Source organism: Podarcis filfolensis, assembly GCF_964270895.1.
Source record: "Podarcis filfolensis genome assembly, chromosome: 3".
Lineage (NCBI taxonomy): Eukaryota > Metazoa > Chordata > Lepidosauria > Squamata > Lacertidae > Podarcis > Podarcis filfolensis.
This window is the reverse complement of record NC_139606.1, coordinates 19,596,978-19,613,590: the sequence shown is the minus strand read 5'-3', so window position 1 is coordinate 19,613,590 and position 16,613 is coordinate 19,596,978. Positions and strand designations below refer to the sequence as shown.

Sequence of the window (16,613 nt, the reverse complement as noted above, 5' to 3'; positions counted from 1 at the left end):
AAATATGCAGTCACAGGTTGTACTGAAATGCTAGCTTTTGCAGAAGCCGGAAACATTCCTTTTAGGAATTATAACAAATGACATCCCCAAAGACATGAAGAGAATCTTTTTAGATGCAACAGCCGCCGCAAGGTTATTGATTGCAAAAAATTGGAAATCAGAAGAAGTACCAACATTGAAAGATTGGCAACATAAATTTTTTGAAATGATTGCATTAGCAAAAATGATGGCAACAATTAGAATGCAATCTAATCAAAATCTCAAACAGGAATGGAAATGTGTAGAAGAACACATGACCAAAAGATGCTCCAACAAGAATTTATTGATATGTATAGGCTGATTTCACAAAGTTAAGTTAAGCTAAGGAGATATATAAGATTGAATGTTTAATTATTAAGATACAAAAATACAATCTCAATAATAAAGTTACAAAATAATAACAAGGAAGTCATGCACGGGTGGAGGGAAGACACAGGGCAAGAAATAAGAAATAGATAAACGTTGGTACATAATGAAATGTGAAAATGTGAATTTACGAATATAATGTATATGTATCATTATGTAAAAATTTCGTATATGTATTGCAACATAATAAATAAATAAATAATCCAAAAAAATTGAAATGCTAGCCTTTGCTAAATGAAGCAAGTGTGTGTGGGTGTGAGTGTGGGTGGGTGTTGGGTCTGTGCAGTCCTTCACCATAACAAATATCTGACAATTCTGCTGCATCTGACAAGATGCATCAGGGCTGATATCCAACTAAGATTTCAAAGACTAAGGTTGGATGTCGCCCTTGGAATTTTGATTTAAGGCGCCAGGCATTGTTCTCCTGCTGCCTTGTATGTGGCCTGAGTGGAAGACAACCTGCAGACTGCTCTTATGCCTTTAATACTCAAGTGGGGAATCCGCGGTCCTCTACATATTTCTGTGGTCCTCTCATCATCCCTAACCACTGGCTGTGCTGACTGGGGCTGATGGGGATTAGAATCCAGCAACATCGGGAGGGCTACTGGTTCTCTATCTCTTCTTTAGCTGATGACCAGGACATGAGAGAAAAATGAGTGAAGCCTTCCACCTAGACATGCATTCAATCAAATCAAATGGATGTGATTTCCACATAATGGCCACAATCTGGGGATCTGTATATAGCAGATCTACATGTCCTCTGGGTTGTTCCAGCCATTTCCTCGAGGGCACTCACCTCTACTGAATCATCCAATCATTGCTACGTTTTCTTTCTGACTTCAACTTTCCCCAGAGTCGTTGAGGAGGAAATGACAGTTGGGTACACTTCTACGTGTGTGAGAGAAGGAAGGTGAGTCACAACATCCAGTTTAGGATCAAAGTATAAGAACCGGAAGGTTAAAATGTGAATAATCATTCTGTTGAGACTGGAAAAAATATGTTCACAATTGTCACTTCCAGATGAGTGACTGGGCTCATGTCCCTTATCTAGAACCCAATTGCAAGTCCCACCCTAGCTCGCTTTTACAAAATCCTCTAGGAGGAACACTTTGTTCATATTTTCCCACATTACCTTGTTTTATTCATATCCATGAAGTATGAACAGGATATATGGATACATCATGCCCAGCTGCCAGTCATTGCCTAAGCAGAATGCTTAGAAAGATTGTTCATTTATTTATTACTAGTAGGGAGTTTTTGACACTGCCCTGTAATGCTTAGAAATCAAATATATGTTGTTATTTTTAATTAGATAGTATTAGATAGTCACATTTTAGTCCACCATCTTAATCCAAAAAGGTGCCTTGCATTCAAATATCAACAAAGACTGCCTCACACACCCCAGGAAACCTTGTGCAGTGTTTGGCAATGATATATCAAAAGGTGACCAAACTTATGCCAAAAAAGGGCAAAATCATGCCAAAGTCATGTTTTGTTCCACCATCTTGAATCAAAATGGTGCCTGGTGTCAAAACACCAGCAGACACTGCCATCCCCACCTCTGGAAGCCTCATGCTGAGTTTGAGGACAATATCTCAAGAAATGGCTGAACCTGTGCCAAAAAATGGGCACAGTCATACCAAAGTGAGTCCACCATCTTGATTCAAAATGGCACCCGGCACCCAAACATTGATGTTGACCACCACCACAAAAACCTTTGGAACCCTTGTGCTGAGTTTGGTAATATCATGTGAGGTGGACAAAATTATTCCCCCCAAAAAATGGTCAAAGTCACATTTAAGTCCACCATTTTGACTCAAAATAGAGACAGGTGTCCAAACATTGATGAAGGCTGCCACTCCCTTCTTAGTAACCTTCTTGCTGAGTTTGGCAATGGTATTTTGAGAGGTGGTTGAACCTATGCCCCAAAATAGGAGAAGTCAAACCAAAGTGATATTTTGGTCCACCATCTTGGTTGACAGAGGCAGTTGGTGGCCCAACATCAACAAAAATTGCCAGCCCCACGGCAGAAACCTTTTTGATGAGTTTGGCAATGATATCTCACAAGGTTTCAGGACACCGGGAGAACAAACAAACAGGCAGACCACTTTCCAAAATACATAGTTGATGTGTGTATCCTACCCCTCATCTAAGATGAGATGGGAAGCCTTTGACCCTACAGACGTGGCTGGACTACAGCTGCCAGCATCTCTGACCATTGGTAAGGTTGGCTGGTGCCAGTGGAGGTTGGACTACAGCAATACCCAGGGAGCCACTGATACCTCCATCCCAGCTGCAGTATGTTTTTCACAGCAGGGACGCAGGTAGCACTGTGGTCTTGGGCTTGCCGATTGGAAGGTTGGCGGTTCAAATCCCTGTGACAGAGTGAGCTCCCATTGCTCTGTCCCAGCTCCTGCCAACCTAGCAGTTTGAAAGCACACCAGTGCAAGTAGATAAATACGTACCACTTCGGCGGGAAGGTAAACGGTGTTTCCGTGCACTCTGGCTTCCGTCACGGTGTCCCATTGAGCCAGAAGCGGTTTAGTCATGCTGACCCGGAAAGCTGTCTATGTACAAACGCCGGCTCCCTCGGTCTGAAAGCGAGATGAGCGCTGCACCCCATAGTCGCCTTTGACTGGACTTAACAGTCCACGGGTCCTTTCCCTTTTTGCCTTTTTTAGGTTTTTCACAGCTATTGGATTAACCTGGCTGAGTGTTTTTAGAGCTTGAATTTATCCTTGCAACAATCAGAAGGGTTGTAGTACAATTCTGGACATGTCTACACAGAAGTAAGCCTCTCTGAGCCCTGTGAGACTTAGTCCTAAGCAGCTGTGTAGAATTGCACTCCAGGTTTTGATGCCAGATCACACTTCTAACTAATACGATTTTGAAGTCTTACTAATCCTTTAAACTACAGTATGAAGGTGCTAAGGATTCACTGGCTTGTGTTTATACGGGGAAACTGTGAACAAGTGGCTAACCACATCTACACTAAATTGGGAGTGGGGGACAGGTACTAGATCAGAGGATTACAGAACCAGGCTACAGTTTTGAACGCCTTATCCACTAATGGTTCCTATGCCTTTTAAAGCTATTTGGTAAGCCCAGTCTGTTCCATCACAGCTCAGCAGTGATGAGAGACATTGTGCTGGTCAGATTTCTTCCTGCCTAGCAACTCTGAGTGGCAAAGGAGTCCCAAACTGGGCCAACCATAACCCAGGTTTAAATGTTTTGTTGTTGATGAGAATGATATTGTATACCTGAAGGAGTGTCTCCACCCCCAGTGTCCAGCTCCAAGGGCCTTCTAGTGGTTCCCTCATTGTGAGAGGGCCTCACCTCTTACAGGGAACCAGACAGAGGGCCTTTTTTGGTAGCTGCGTCCACCCCATGGAACGTCCTCCCAGCAGATGTCAAACAATAAACAGCTATGTGATTTTTTAAAGACATCTGAAGGCAGCCCTGTGGGAGGTCCAGAGGGTGGCAACCACGAAAATGGGCCTTCTCTACAGTGGCTCCATGTCTGTGGGATGCTCTCCCCAGAGAAATTCGCCTGGCACCTTCATTACACACCTTTAGGTGCCAGACAAAAACGTTCCTTTTCAACCAGGCCTTTGGTTGATCTGTTTGACATCCTATACCCTTTTAAAATGTGGCTCTTTTCTGGGGGGGCGGGGGGGCGGGATGTTATTAAGTTGTTTTTATTCTGGTTTTATATTTTGTGATATTTTCTGTGAACCTCTCTGAAACCTCCGGGTGTAGGGCGGTAAAGTAAAGGTAAAGGGACCCCTGACCGTTAGGTCCAGTCGTGGCTGACTCTGGGGTTGTAGTGCTCATCTCGCTTTATTGGCTGAGAGAGCCGGCGTACAGCTTCTGGGTCATGTGGCCAGCATGACTAAGCCTCTTCTGACGAACCAGAGCAGCTCACGGAAATGCCGTTTACCTTCCCGCTGGAGTGGTACCTATTTATCTACTTGTATTTTGACGTGCTTTCAAACTGCTAGGTTGGCAGGAGCAGGGACTGAGCAACGGGAGCTCACCCCATCGCAGGGATTCAAACCACCAACCTTCTGATCGGCAAGTCCTAGGCTCTGTGGTTTAACCCACAGCGCCACCCGCATCCCTACATAGGGCGGTATATAAACTAATAACAACAACAGCAACATTGTATTGTGCTTTTACCATTTTTTGCTGTGAGCCGTCCAGAGTAGCTGGGGCAACCCAGTTCTATGAGCAGCATATAAATAATAAATTGTTGTCATTGTCATTGTCGTTCCTTACAATATCGAATTTTCCTTATTTATTTATTTTTTTTATAAAATATTTATTGAAATTTTACAAAAACATAGATTTACAGAATACAAAAACAAAAAAACAAAAAAACCATAAGAAAAGAAAAAGATAAAAAAAGAAAACATACAAAAATACATAAAAAGAGGAAAAAAATAAAAATACAAAGTACAAAAAACGAATAGATACAAAAGAGTTAAAAACAAATCCATTTTTTGTAACTTTAAACTCATTATCTTGTTTCCTTGACTTCCTCACACCTCCCCTTTTTGTATTCCCATTTAAATAATCAAATCAGCAAATCCTTACCCTCTTTCGTTTATCTTAACTCTATATCTTAACATATTATAACTCTATATTTTCATCCATTATCAACTCATTTTTGCATATTCTCATTAACTTTGTTGCTAATGCCTCTTATTTTCAATCCAACATCATTTTTAACATTCATTAATTTTACAGTGTTTCTGAAGATCGTCTTTAAATTTCTTCCAATCTTCTTCCACCAACTCTTCTCCCAGGTCTCGGATTCTGCCAGTCATTTCCGCTAATTCCATATAGTCCATCACCTTCATCTGCCACTCTTCTAGGGTGGGTAAATCTTGTGTCTTCCAATACTTTGCAATGAGTATTCTTGCTGCTGTTGTTGCATACATGAAGAAAGCGAATTTTCCTTATTTAGTTCTTAACTACCTTTCATCAAAAGGTCCCAGGACAGTGTATAAAAGCATGAATAAAATTAACTCACACAATATATAAATTTCAAAGTTAAAGTTCAAAACCGACAAACAGTCATTAAAAATGCAATAAGACAAGAATTTAAAACCCAAATGGTAATTCAAAAAATCATTTGCCTGGGCAAGTGAAGGCAATCAAAGGCAATGAGTGATGTATGTGAACACCTGAACCTGGGCTACTGGTTTGCTGTTGTTGTTGTTGTTTTGCTAGGAAGGGCAAGATCTCAAGGTGAGAATATTGTGATGAGCTAAAAAGCAGTGCTTCAAACTCTAGATAGTTATGCTAGACAGTTTTGCTATGAGGAGTGAGACAGTCCTCAATCATGGTGAAGTGTGCATTTGCAACGTGGCGTGTCAGCCCCACTTCTCCATCCTTAATTTAATAATAATAAATTAAATTAAATTGAACATAATTTCATTCAATTTATTACATGCCCTTCACCATCAGATCCCAGGGCAGGTTGCAACAATTTAAAATTAAATATTAAGAATTATCAAAACAAATTACAACCACAGGAACAGGTCCTGAAAACAGAATATGCAGGTGTCAAATGCTAGACTAATCAGATTGGCAGTGGGGTTGCAAAGACTCCAATTCTCTCTGCAAATATTTTGCAAACCACCTGTACCCTCATTTCAGCAGGTAGCCTGACTTAAGAGTAATTCTCAGTTCAGGACATTTTCCCCCACATTAATTTTATTTAAAGTTTTCAACATATAATGCAGTAAAAACCAAACCAGTCTAAAGAGAAATAATTTAAAGAAATACAGCACACAAAAAAAGAAAAAGAAAAGAAAAGAAATATAACTAGTGCAATTATATCTTAATCTTCAATCCACATACAGAGAAGCGTACAGTGGTACCTCAGGTTAAGAACTTAATTCATTCCAGAAGTCCGATCTTAACCTGAAACTGTTCTTAACCTGAAGCACCACTTTAGCTAATGGGGCCTCCTGCTGCCATCGAGCCGCCAGAGCACAATTTCTGTTCTCATCCTGAAGCAAAGTTCTTAAACCGAGGTACTATTTATGGGTTAGTGGAGTTTGTAACCTGAAGTGTCTGTAACCTGAAGCGTATGTAACCCGAGGTACCACTGTATCCCCTCCCAGCTCTCACCTGGGAACTTAGTTCACAACATTTAGATGACCACTCAAGTTCCCAGAAAGATATTTCCAATATGCATTATTGGTGGTTGCTCTCAACTCTTCCAAGGCAGCAATCCCACTGATCTCCTTCAAAAGAATAAGTCGTTAGACGCTATTATCTGTTTGGATGCTTAATTACCAGAGTGAAAGACAAGTTTGACCTTGCTGTGTGTGGGGTAGTCTAAACCACTGAGCCTCTTGGGCTTGCTGATCGGAAGGTTGTTGGTTCGAATCCCCATGATGGGGCAAGCCCCTGTCACTCTGTCCCAGCTCCTGCCAGCCTAGCAGTTTGAAAGCATGCCAGTGCAAGTAGATAAATAGGTAGAGCTGCGGCGGAAAGGTAAAAGGCGCTTCCATGCACTCTGGCACTCGTCACGGTCCTCCGTTGCGCCAGAAGCAGTTTAGTCATGCTGACCACATGACCTGAAAAGCTGTCTGTAGACAAACACCAGCTCCCTTGGCCTGAAAAGCGAGATGAGCACTGCAACCCCATAGTCGCCTTTGACTGGACTGAACCATCCAGGAATCCTTTACCTCTTTTACCTTTACAATGCTCTGTGCCATTCAAGAGTGTTAAAGCTGATGAACAAATTGGAGCAAGTCAAAGGAAGAAGTCCATCTAGATAGTACAGTGGCATGTCAGGTTAAGAACTTAATTCGTTCTGGAGGTCCATTCTTAACCTGAAACTGTTCTTAACCTGAAGCACCACTTCAGCTAATGGGGCCTCCTGCTGCTGCCGCGCCGCCGGAGCACATTTTCTGTTCTCATCCTGAAGCAAAGTTCTTAACCCGAGGTACTATTTCTGGGTTAGCGGAGTCTGTAACGTGAAGCGTATGTAACCTGAAACATATGTAACCCGAGGTACCACTGTATATACCATCAGAGTCCACAACCTATGGCAAGCATAGCCAGTACTTCTGGGAAATTGGGGAAAACATTTCACTGAATTTCTCCCATTGGAGAAGTTCCCAAACAGTTACTTGGTGTGGGTCTTGACATTACCAGTATCGTAGCTTCTTCTTTTTTACCTAAACAGCTTGCATTATGCATAACATACTACAGGGATGTCTCAAGTGCAAAAACTGGAGCACTGGTATAAACATGCTCCCGGTAATCTAGCCCCCCATTGGAGATGGCTCATGATGTTTTGCACCAGCTAAAGCTTCTAGGCGTAAACAAACAAACCCCTGTGTTGCAAAATATGACTCAGCAATATTGAAAGCAACACAATGGCCAGAAACAATTATAGCATTTAAAACTTTATGGAATAATGCAAAACATCAAAACTATCAAGCTGAAGTCTCAGAAAGTCCTTGAATAAGTCACAGTGCCAGACTTTGCCCGGCGGACTTGTAAAGCTTTGTATAATCGGCAAATGTCCAATTCTGATGTCCAACTACATAATCGCATGAGTATTTTTCATTCTCATGTATATTACAGTGGTACCTCGGGTTACAGATGCTTCAGGTTACATACGCTTCAGGTTACAGACTCCACTAACCCAGAAATAGTACCTCAGGTTAAGAACTTTGCTTCAGGATGAGAACAGAAATTGTGCTCCGGCGGCACGGCGGCAGCAGGAGGCCCCATTAGCTAAAGTGGTGCTTCAGGTTAAGAACAGTTTCAGGTTAAGAACGGACCTCCAGAACGAATTAAGTTCTTAACTTAGCCTCTTTTCTCAGCAATAAACCCTAAGAGTTTCAGTAGATATTGCTATAGCTGATGTCTCATAGAATCACAGAATTGGAAGGGAACCCTGCAATGAAAGGAATCTCAACTGAAGCATCCATGACAGATGGCCATCCAACCTCTGCTTAAAAACTTCTAATGAAGGAGAGTCCACAACCTCCTGAGTGAGTCCGTTCTACTGTTGAACATATTATGGTCCATCAGGGCAAATGAGGCACTGCTCCATCAACCTCAATCTGCCTTCAGACAGCCCCCACCTGCCTGTCTGGCTACATACAACCAGCCCAAGAAGGCAACACTGCCTGGCAGCTTCCTCCTCAGTCTTAATGTACCCCTTGTAGAACTCAGCAGGGTGGAAGGTAGAGGCTAAATTGCTTTGGTTCTGCCTACCACTGACTGCTTCCATTTAATGTTGATCACCCTGCCTTCCGCCCTACCAATCTCAGTGAGTTCCAACTACCACCAAGCCCTAGTACAATTCTTGTCACATGCAACTAGTGGGCATGGACAGGGAAGTGTGGCTCTAGTCGCGCATGTGCACACACAGAGTGGAGAGTCCATTTGATGCATCCAAATTGCCTTGAATACAGGATTCCTACAGATGAATGATGTATTCAAAGCTGGACCGCAAGATCAAACCTCTCCATTCTTAAGGAAATCAGCCCTGAGTGCTCACTGGAAGGACAGATCGTGAAGCTGAGACTCCAATACTTTGACCACCTCATGAGAAGAGAAGACTCCCTGGAAAAGACCCTGATGCTGGGAAAGATGGAGGGCACAAGGAGAAGGGGACGACAGAGGATGAGATGGTTGGACAGTGTTCTCGAAGTTACCAGCATGAGTTTAACCAAACTGTGGAAGGCAGTGGAAAACAGGAGTGCCTGGCGTCCATGGGTCATGAAGAGTTGGACACGACTAAACAACTAAACAACAACATTACTATTACTCGTAGTATTCATACTTGCAACAGCTGTACGTGTGGATATCGGCTTCTGCACATGGCTCTCTTTTCCTGGATCAGGGTATGTGGATTTAGTTTAAGATATTTAGGCTACTATCCTAGAGCTGCTTACCTGGGAGTAAGGCCCACTGAACTCAATGGGACTTGTTTCTGAGCTCTGTTGGGCCCATTTTTAAAACCCGCTGAAAATCAGAGAGATGGTGCTTGAATGATCCATGCATTGAATTCAATGGGATCTTTTTTATTTTTTAAAAAAAGTTTAATTGTGCATTTGATTGCAGCCCTTGCTGTTTGGAAAAGCTGGTATTTGACCAGAGGAGCCACTGAGTCGTTACAATCCATCATGTAAATGACTGTTCAGGGACATCTAAATCCTCAGATTATTTGACTGCTGTACAGGATGCACTAAAGGGGGCTGGAGGAAAGAGACCCGAATCTGCAGGCGAAACAGCTGCAGCCATATAAAACAGCTCATGCATATTCACGCTTATGCACAGCAGTCCGATAACTTGGTCATTTTGATCTCAAATACCCCTGAGATACCCCATTCACATTATGGATGAGTTACTGGCAAGTGATGGGTTTCAGATTTTTATAGAAGCATTAAAAAGTTATCTTTTGCAGACTCACGTTGATTCAGGGAGGGGAGCTCTAGATTCCAAGCAGGCTGTTCAGTTTTTGTCCATTAGTAATTTTTTTTCCTCCTCTGTGGCTCCTCTTTTTCATATCTCAGGACGAATCTATAAAGCAGAGTGCTGTAAAATAAATGCCACAGCCTTTCTCCAAAGCCCTGCACTGAATTCCTTTTGTTTCACTCTTCTTGTAAAATAAAATTCGATAGATGGCTTCCACTTTCAAATGAAAGAACGAAAGAAAGCTGGAAGGAAGAGTCCTGGGATCTAACAGCAGCCACTAACCCTCACCTAGAGAGAGAGAAATCGGGAGAGAAAAGAAATACTTTTGCACAGCTGACTTCTGTATAAAAGCACGCAGTGAAGACTGCCTTCTACCAGTGATTTCTGATCAGCATTGTTAGTCTGTTGCAGCAGAAAAGAAGTACTGTGGCATCTTAAAGACACATTTGGTATGACATAAGCTTTAATGTCTTATATGTCACAATAAATGTGTTGGTCTTTAAAGTGTCCCAAGACTCTGTGTCCTTCTCTCTCTCTCTCTCTCTCTCTCTCTCTCTCTAATAAAAAATGGTACCCTGGGTTTTGAGGAGGAAAATTAAAATTAAAAAATGGTACCCTAGGTTTCAAGGATGAAACATTTCTCTAAGAACCCTAACTTTAAAGATGATGATGTTCATTTCGTTTTTGTTTTTTTGTTCTTTTGGAGCGAAATAAACAAGCCCCGCCCCCCTTAGGAAAAAGTATCGTTTTCGCAAATATGTCGCGAGTTGTTTGTTGTTGTTTTTCCCCTAGCTTTCCCCGGGAAAGTGTCAGTTGAAACCCGGGACGGTGAGGACGAGACTGGGTGGACGTCATTTCAGATGGATCAGGCGCGTTTTCTGAGCGCGCTGCGAGGACCGCCAGCTGGGAAAGGAAGAGAGGCGTTGGGGAGGAGGATGGTGAAACGCTTGTCCAGATGGAAACGGGCCAGATCCAGAGATCTGGGGTGGACGGGTTTACAGCAAGCCTGGTGCCCTCTGGGCACCTTAAATGTGTCGACGGCCGCCGGCGCTCGCTGGACCCGCCGCGGGAGATGAACAGTGCGCGCATCTGCAACTCTCGCCTTCCTTCGTTTCCTTACTGGGAGAAGTCATTTCCTCCTGGCTCTAGTCCTAGCACCCACTTCCTCAGGCGTAACCCTCCACAACTCACCGTGCCCCAGTCCCAACTGCCGGGACCTCCCTTTGACCAGCGCAGTTTGCGCGGAAAGTGCGCTCTGGTGCCCAGAGCATAAGAACCAATTCCTAGGGGCCGAGATCACTTTGCCCTCCCCCAGTAAAATATTTGAGGGATCCAGCCCCGCCGCCCTCACCCCCGGTTGACGGGCATTGCCATTCAAATGTGTGCCGTGCCGTGTGATCAATTATGCGGGGTGGGGCTTAACCCCCATCAATATTCAATATTCACCCCGGGTCCAAAGTCTGGAAGGCTAACCACTAAAGAGGGGCGTAGTGGATATGGCGCATTACTGATGCTGTTGGACTCCCATCAGCCCCAGCCAGGGGTCAAGGAGATGGGGGTTGTAGTAGTCCAACGATATCTGGAGCGCCCCCCTCCCCATTAACGTATCTAAAGACCATTATGTAGGCAACCAATCGACTTGAGGTCAAGATATGCCCTTGGCCACGCGGAATGTCCTCTTCTGTGATCAGTGTTGTTGTTGTTTAGTCATGTCCGACTCTTCGTGACCCCATGGACCAGAGCACGCCAGGCACTCCTGTCTTCCACTGCCTCCCACAGTTTGGTCAAACTCATGCTGGTAGCTTTGAGAACACTATCCAACCATGTCGTCCCCTTCTCCTTGTGCCCTCCATCTTTTCCAACATCAGGGTCTTTTCCAGCGAGTCTTCTCTTCTCATGAGGTGGCCAAAGTATTGGAGCCTCAGCTTCAAGATCTGCCCTTCCAGTGAGCACTCAGGGCTGATTTTCCTTCAGAATGGATAGGTTTGACCTTCTTACGGTCCATGGGACTCTCAAGAGTCTCCTCCAGCACCATAATTCAAAAGCATAAATTCTTCGGCGATCAGCCTTCTATATGATCCAGCTCTCACGTCCATCCATCTCACTACTGGGAAAACCATAGCTTTAACTATGCGGCTCTTTGTCGGCAAGGTGATGTCTCTGCTTTTTAGGATGCTGTCTAGGTTTATCATTGCTTTCCTCCCAAGAAGCAGGCGTCTTTTAATTTCGTGACTGCTGTCACCATCTGCAGTGATCTGTGACCAATACGATCCTATGAACCTTCTCTAGCATTTGGTTTTCATGGATGTCCCATCCAGTGATACTGAAGCATCCGCCAGACACACACGCCCTGCAAAACTCTCTCTCTCTCTCTCTCTCTCTCTCTCTCTCTGTGTGTGTGTGTGTGTGTGTGTGTGTGTGTGTTCCCTCCAGCTCCGATCTCTCCACCGCGAATGGATGTTTTCCTAGTCAGACCTGGAGATTCCGGTGTTGAACCTGTGACCATAGAAAGTAGATGCTCTACCCATGGTCCTTCTTCAAAGGCTCCTGTGTCCCACAGTGTCTAACACACTGCGCAGAGGCTCTACGTGAGGAGCAAGATGACGGAATGAGGACTAGTTACTCCTTATTGCACATCAATCGCTTAAAAATAATAAAAATAAATAAATCGCGCAATAAGCATAAGGTTCAGGAAGCGCTGGAAGGGTGAATCTTTCATTCCGCTTCCGTACAATAAGGAAATGATACGGTTTTTCGTCGTCCGCTTTATTGGAGGTCACCTAATGAAAGGGTTCAGCCACTAGAAGTCCCGCTCCTCGCCACTTCTCTAGAGGTCGACTCTTTGCTCTGGTCGTGATCGGAGGTCATACGCAGTGGGAGAGAGCGGACGACGACAAATCGTATCATTTCCTTACTGTACGGAAGCGGAATGAAAGAATCACCCTTCCAGCGCTTACTGCACCTTATGCTTAACGCACGATTAAAAAAAAATAAGTTTGATAACATTGTGGGACAAGGGGGCCAACTCCTAGAGACTCCCAATAAAATATTTGATCCTCTCCTCAAGTTGATGGGCACTATTCAAATAGTGTGCATGTGCCACATCATGTGATCAATTATGCCGGACGGAGCTTGCCTGCCCCCCCCCATATTGTTGGCACCCCTGCAGTGGGCTTCCTCCCCCCTCCCCTTTTTAAGAAAGCCAAACCAGCAACATCTATGGGGCCGGTTGCAGAGGTCTTTTAATTCCCCTTTGAATAAAATAAATAAAACGGCACTCCGATCCTCCCCTTTGTTTGCTTATCAATATCCGATGGGGATTGCAACAGATTCCCTGCCCCCCCCCAAAAAATGGGGATTTATTCGGGGAGTCGCTTAACACTTTACGCACGTCTACTCAGGAGCAAGCCCCGCTGTGTTTAATGAGGCTTACTCCCAGGTATAAGTGGCGACACAGCAGTTAAAATCGGTGGCGCGCTCTGAACGCCGCAGGCAATGTGTGCTCGGATCCAGGATGAGCAAGGAAGAATAGCTCTCCAGGGAGAGCGAAAGGAGGGCAGGAAGCGAGCTTTCATCGCGAGGCAGAGAACCTCGTTAAAAATACTCGCACGCACAGCGAAGCGCGCTTCCTGCAGCAGCGCCCGGAATGCGACCGGCGGAGGCTCAAATCTGGATTTCAGTGCCCACGTTCAATGCCCAGTCAGTTTCTGAACCCGATCGCGTGCTCTTGTCTGACGCCCTTGCCCGGGTCTCCCTTTCCCATCAGCAAGCAGCGAAAGCAAATTGACCCTTAGAGTGGTCTGGGCTGGTCCTCCAGGTGTATCAGTGTGACAGTTATTCTAGGGACAATGTGGTAGGGACAAAGTTATTCTAGGGGGGTGTGTGTGTGTGTGTGTGTGTGTGTGTGTGTGTAAGAAAGTCAGGTCCTTTATTCATAGCAGTAACCAGAGGAGGAATGACCACTGGGAGCAGCGCAGAGAGAAGAAACTTGACGCCTTCATCTGCCCCAGCTGCGACAAAACATGTCTCTCCTATATCGGTTGCTACAGCCACAGCAGGCGCTGTAACCTTCCAACCGCTTGACTTCACCCACAAAGGTGCACTCCTCCATGGGGCTCCCAAAACAGACAGGTGCCAACAACAATATAGTCAATATGTATAGCCAATTAGGTTAATCCGAGGCAATGATTATTGCTAATTGTAGAGAGATAAATCAGCATGGTGCTGATAACACCAAGGTTGCAGCTTTGATCCCCAAATGCGAGTTGCATATTCCCAGATGATGCTTCCAGCACTTAGATAGACAGATAAATAAATTATAACGGGGTTCATATGAGGACTACACAGTTAGTTACTGAAGTGGGAGTAAATCGATCTTTCTACTTCACTCCCTCCGGATTCTTGGCACCGTAAACTACGATTTTCAGACCTGCCTTAATCTCTTATTGACCCTGATCTTCTCCCGCCGTTCTAAAAAGGGGTTACACAGCTCAGGTTTTCCGTTTGACTCCGGATATATGGGTTACGGGGAGGGGAAATTCTACATTGTTCAGCTGCGACTGCATAAATCTTTTGGGGAAGGGACTATCTGTGAACGCTGTGTAGTGCAGTGCGATTTCCTTTATCAGCAAACATGCTATGGATAGCCCTGCGTAAGTGGCACTAGGATTTGAAGTGAATCGGCTGCTGTCCTGCGCACACAAGGATGTTGTAGGCATCACTAAACGCGACTCGTTCTGAAGTATTTTAGGATCAGGCTGCGAGCACCTCACAAACAAAGCCGCAGACTGCTTAAACAGAAATAATTCAGTTTTCAACATGCAGACCTCTGCTCCACAATTCTGTTAAGTCCGTGATCTGAGCAGATTTATGGCCGAAATAAATTGATCCAGAACTGAGGTCAATCAACTTCCTAATAAATAGGGTCAATTGAAATACAAAGGAATCGGGTGTCTCCCCTAAAAACAGCGACTCATGTTTAGTTAGATAAATACTAGATAGATGGGACACAACGGGACCATCTTAGCTGGGGTCCTGATACGTCTCTGTTGGTTACTATTTTACAGCGTAATCCTAACTATGTCTACTTAGAAGGATGTCCTATTGAAGTCAATAGAGCTTACTCCCAAGTAAGTGGGGTTACCTGCGCAACCGGGTAGCAAGCACCATCGAACTCAGAGGGACTAACTTTAGAGTAGGGTTGTGCTAGCAATCCGTAAATCGGCTGAAACCCGTGTCAGCCCGAGGAACGTGTGAACCATTTTAGACCTTAGAAGCTCTCCCCTCGCCTGCCCGTGTGTACAGAAACAGATATCGCTGCTTTTCCACAGGAGAGGCTTCACACTTCCACTCGCACAGACTCTTTTGGGACGATTCTTATTGACTTCCAAATTTGTAGCGCTTACTATCATTGAAAACTTTTGGGAACTGAGGAGCCCGGATCGGAAGGGGTTAAACAGCAACACAGAGGTCACTATCAAGCCTAAACAACGCGCTTTGAAGTCCCGCTGGTGTCGATGGGGCAGTGCTTAGCTCTTGCCCTGACAGCTGAATAAGAAAACGTGGTTAGGATTGCTTTGCGCACTTAGGATCGCGCGTGCCCAGTTTGCAGGACAGGAGGGCGTGCGGATGCCATCCATACACACGCGTCCCCATTGAAAACCGTGGCAAAACATGTATCTATCTCCCGTTGACTTCCGTGTTTCTGATTTTGCCCGCAGAGGATCAAAGCTCATTTGGATCGTTTCCTGCGCTCGGGTTAATGTGGCCCCGGATTATCCCCGCCTGCCGCTTGAAATAGTCAGATTTTTAAGGGGGAAATTTTCTACTCCGGTATTCTTAATTAATAGCATTATTGATTTAATCATCATCACCATCATCTCGCTCTCCAAGGATGCAACCTACTGCACACTTACATGGAAATAAATCTCACTTAATTCCGTGGCACTTATTTCTGAGTAGATTTACAGAGATCGCTCTGCATGTTTCCTGACATCTTAGGAAGCGGATGCCTTTTCTTTTAAAAGTTTTTATGAGACTCTTTAAATCCGACTCTTCTTTCCTAATCGGGTACAGATCCTCGCTGGGGGAAAGGAAAGGATAGTCTCTCCATGTCTTAGTGGGATTAAAAAAAAAAATCCGTTCACGGTGTTTAAGGGAGAGAGGAAAAGAGGGGCTGTCACCTTTCTGCCTCGACCGAGCGCGGATTTATTAATAGACGTGAACAGAACAAGGGAGGTAATAAAAACCAAAACTGAACACGCGGGAGAATTGGAGGTTTCTGGAGCGATTATTCAATCAGGGGATAGTAAGCAGGCGGCGTGTCTAAACCTCCCCGCTTCGCTTCGCTTTCAAGCCTCTCCGCCGCGAGACTATTCCAAATATTTCTGTTTTAAACAAACATCGCTGTGCTCCGAGGGAGCTTTGAGCCAGGGGGGAACTCAGCTCAGTTTTTAAAGACTCAATTCCCAGCCACAATCCGTTTTACAGCATGCCGGGTTAATTCTCTTCCACCACTTCAGTTATAAACTGGGGTAAGGAAGTCGGCCATCTGAAATGGAACCAAAACCGCTTTCTGGATTCAAACCGGTTTCCCTCTTGTTGCTTCTCTGAACAACTCTCTTCTTTTCTTCCATTCAGTTGGGAAGTAAAATCACCTTCAAATGCACAATGGCTGCAGGTAGGTGCGATTAGGATCGGGATGCGTTATCTATCAACTTAAGTTCAAACACACATCCAGTCCTAAACGCATT

General features: G+C 44.6%; 1 long non-coding RNA gene across 1 annotated transcript in view; it reads left to right on the top strand.

Annotated features, from left to right (window-relative positions):
* Window positions 1–10,385, top strand: part of LOC310759843 — a 60,642-nt gene extending 50,257 nt beyond the window's left edge. Inside the window, exon 6 of the long non-coding RNA XR_014546560.1 lies at window positions 9,960–10,385. This is a non-coding gene — a long non-coding RNA (uncharacterized lncRNA). The remainder of the gene's footprint in view (window positions 1–9,959) is intronic.
* The last annotated feature ends 6,228 nt before the right edge of the window (window positions 10,386–16,613 follow it).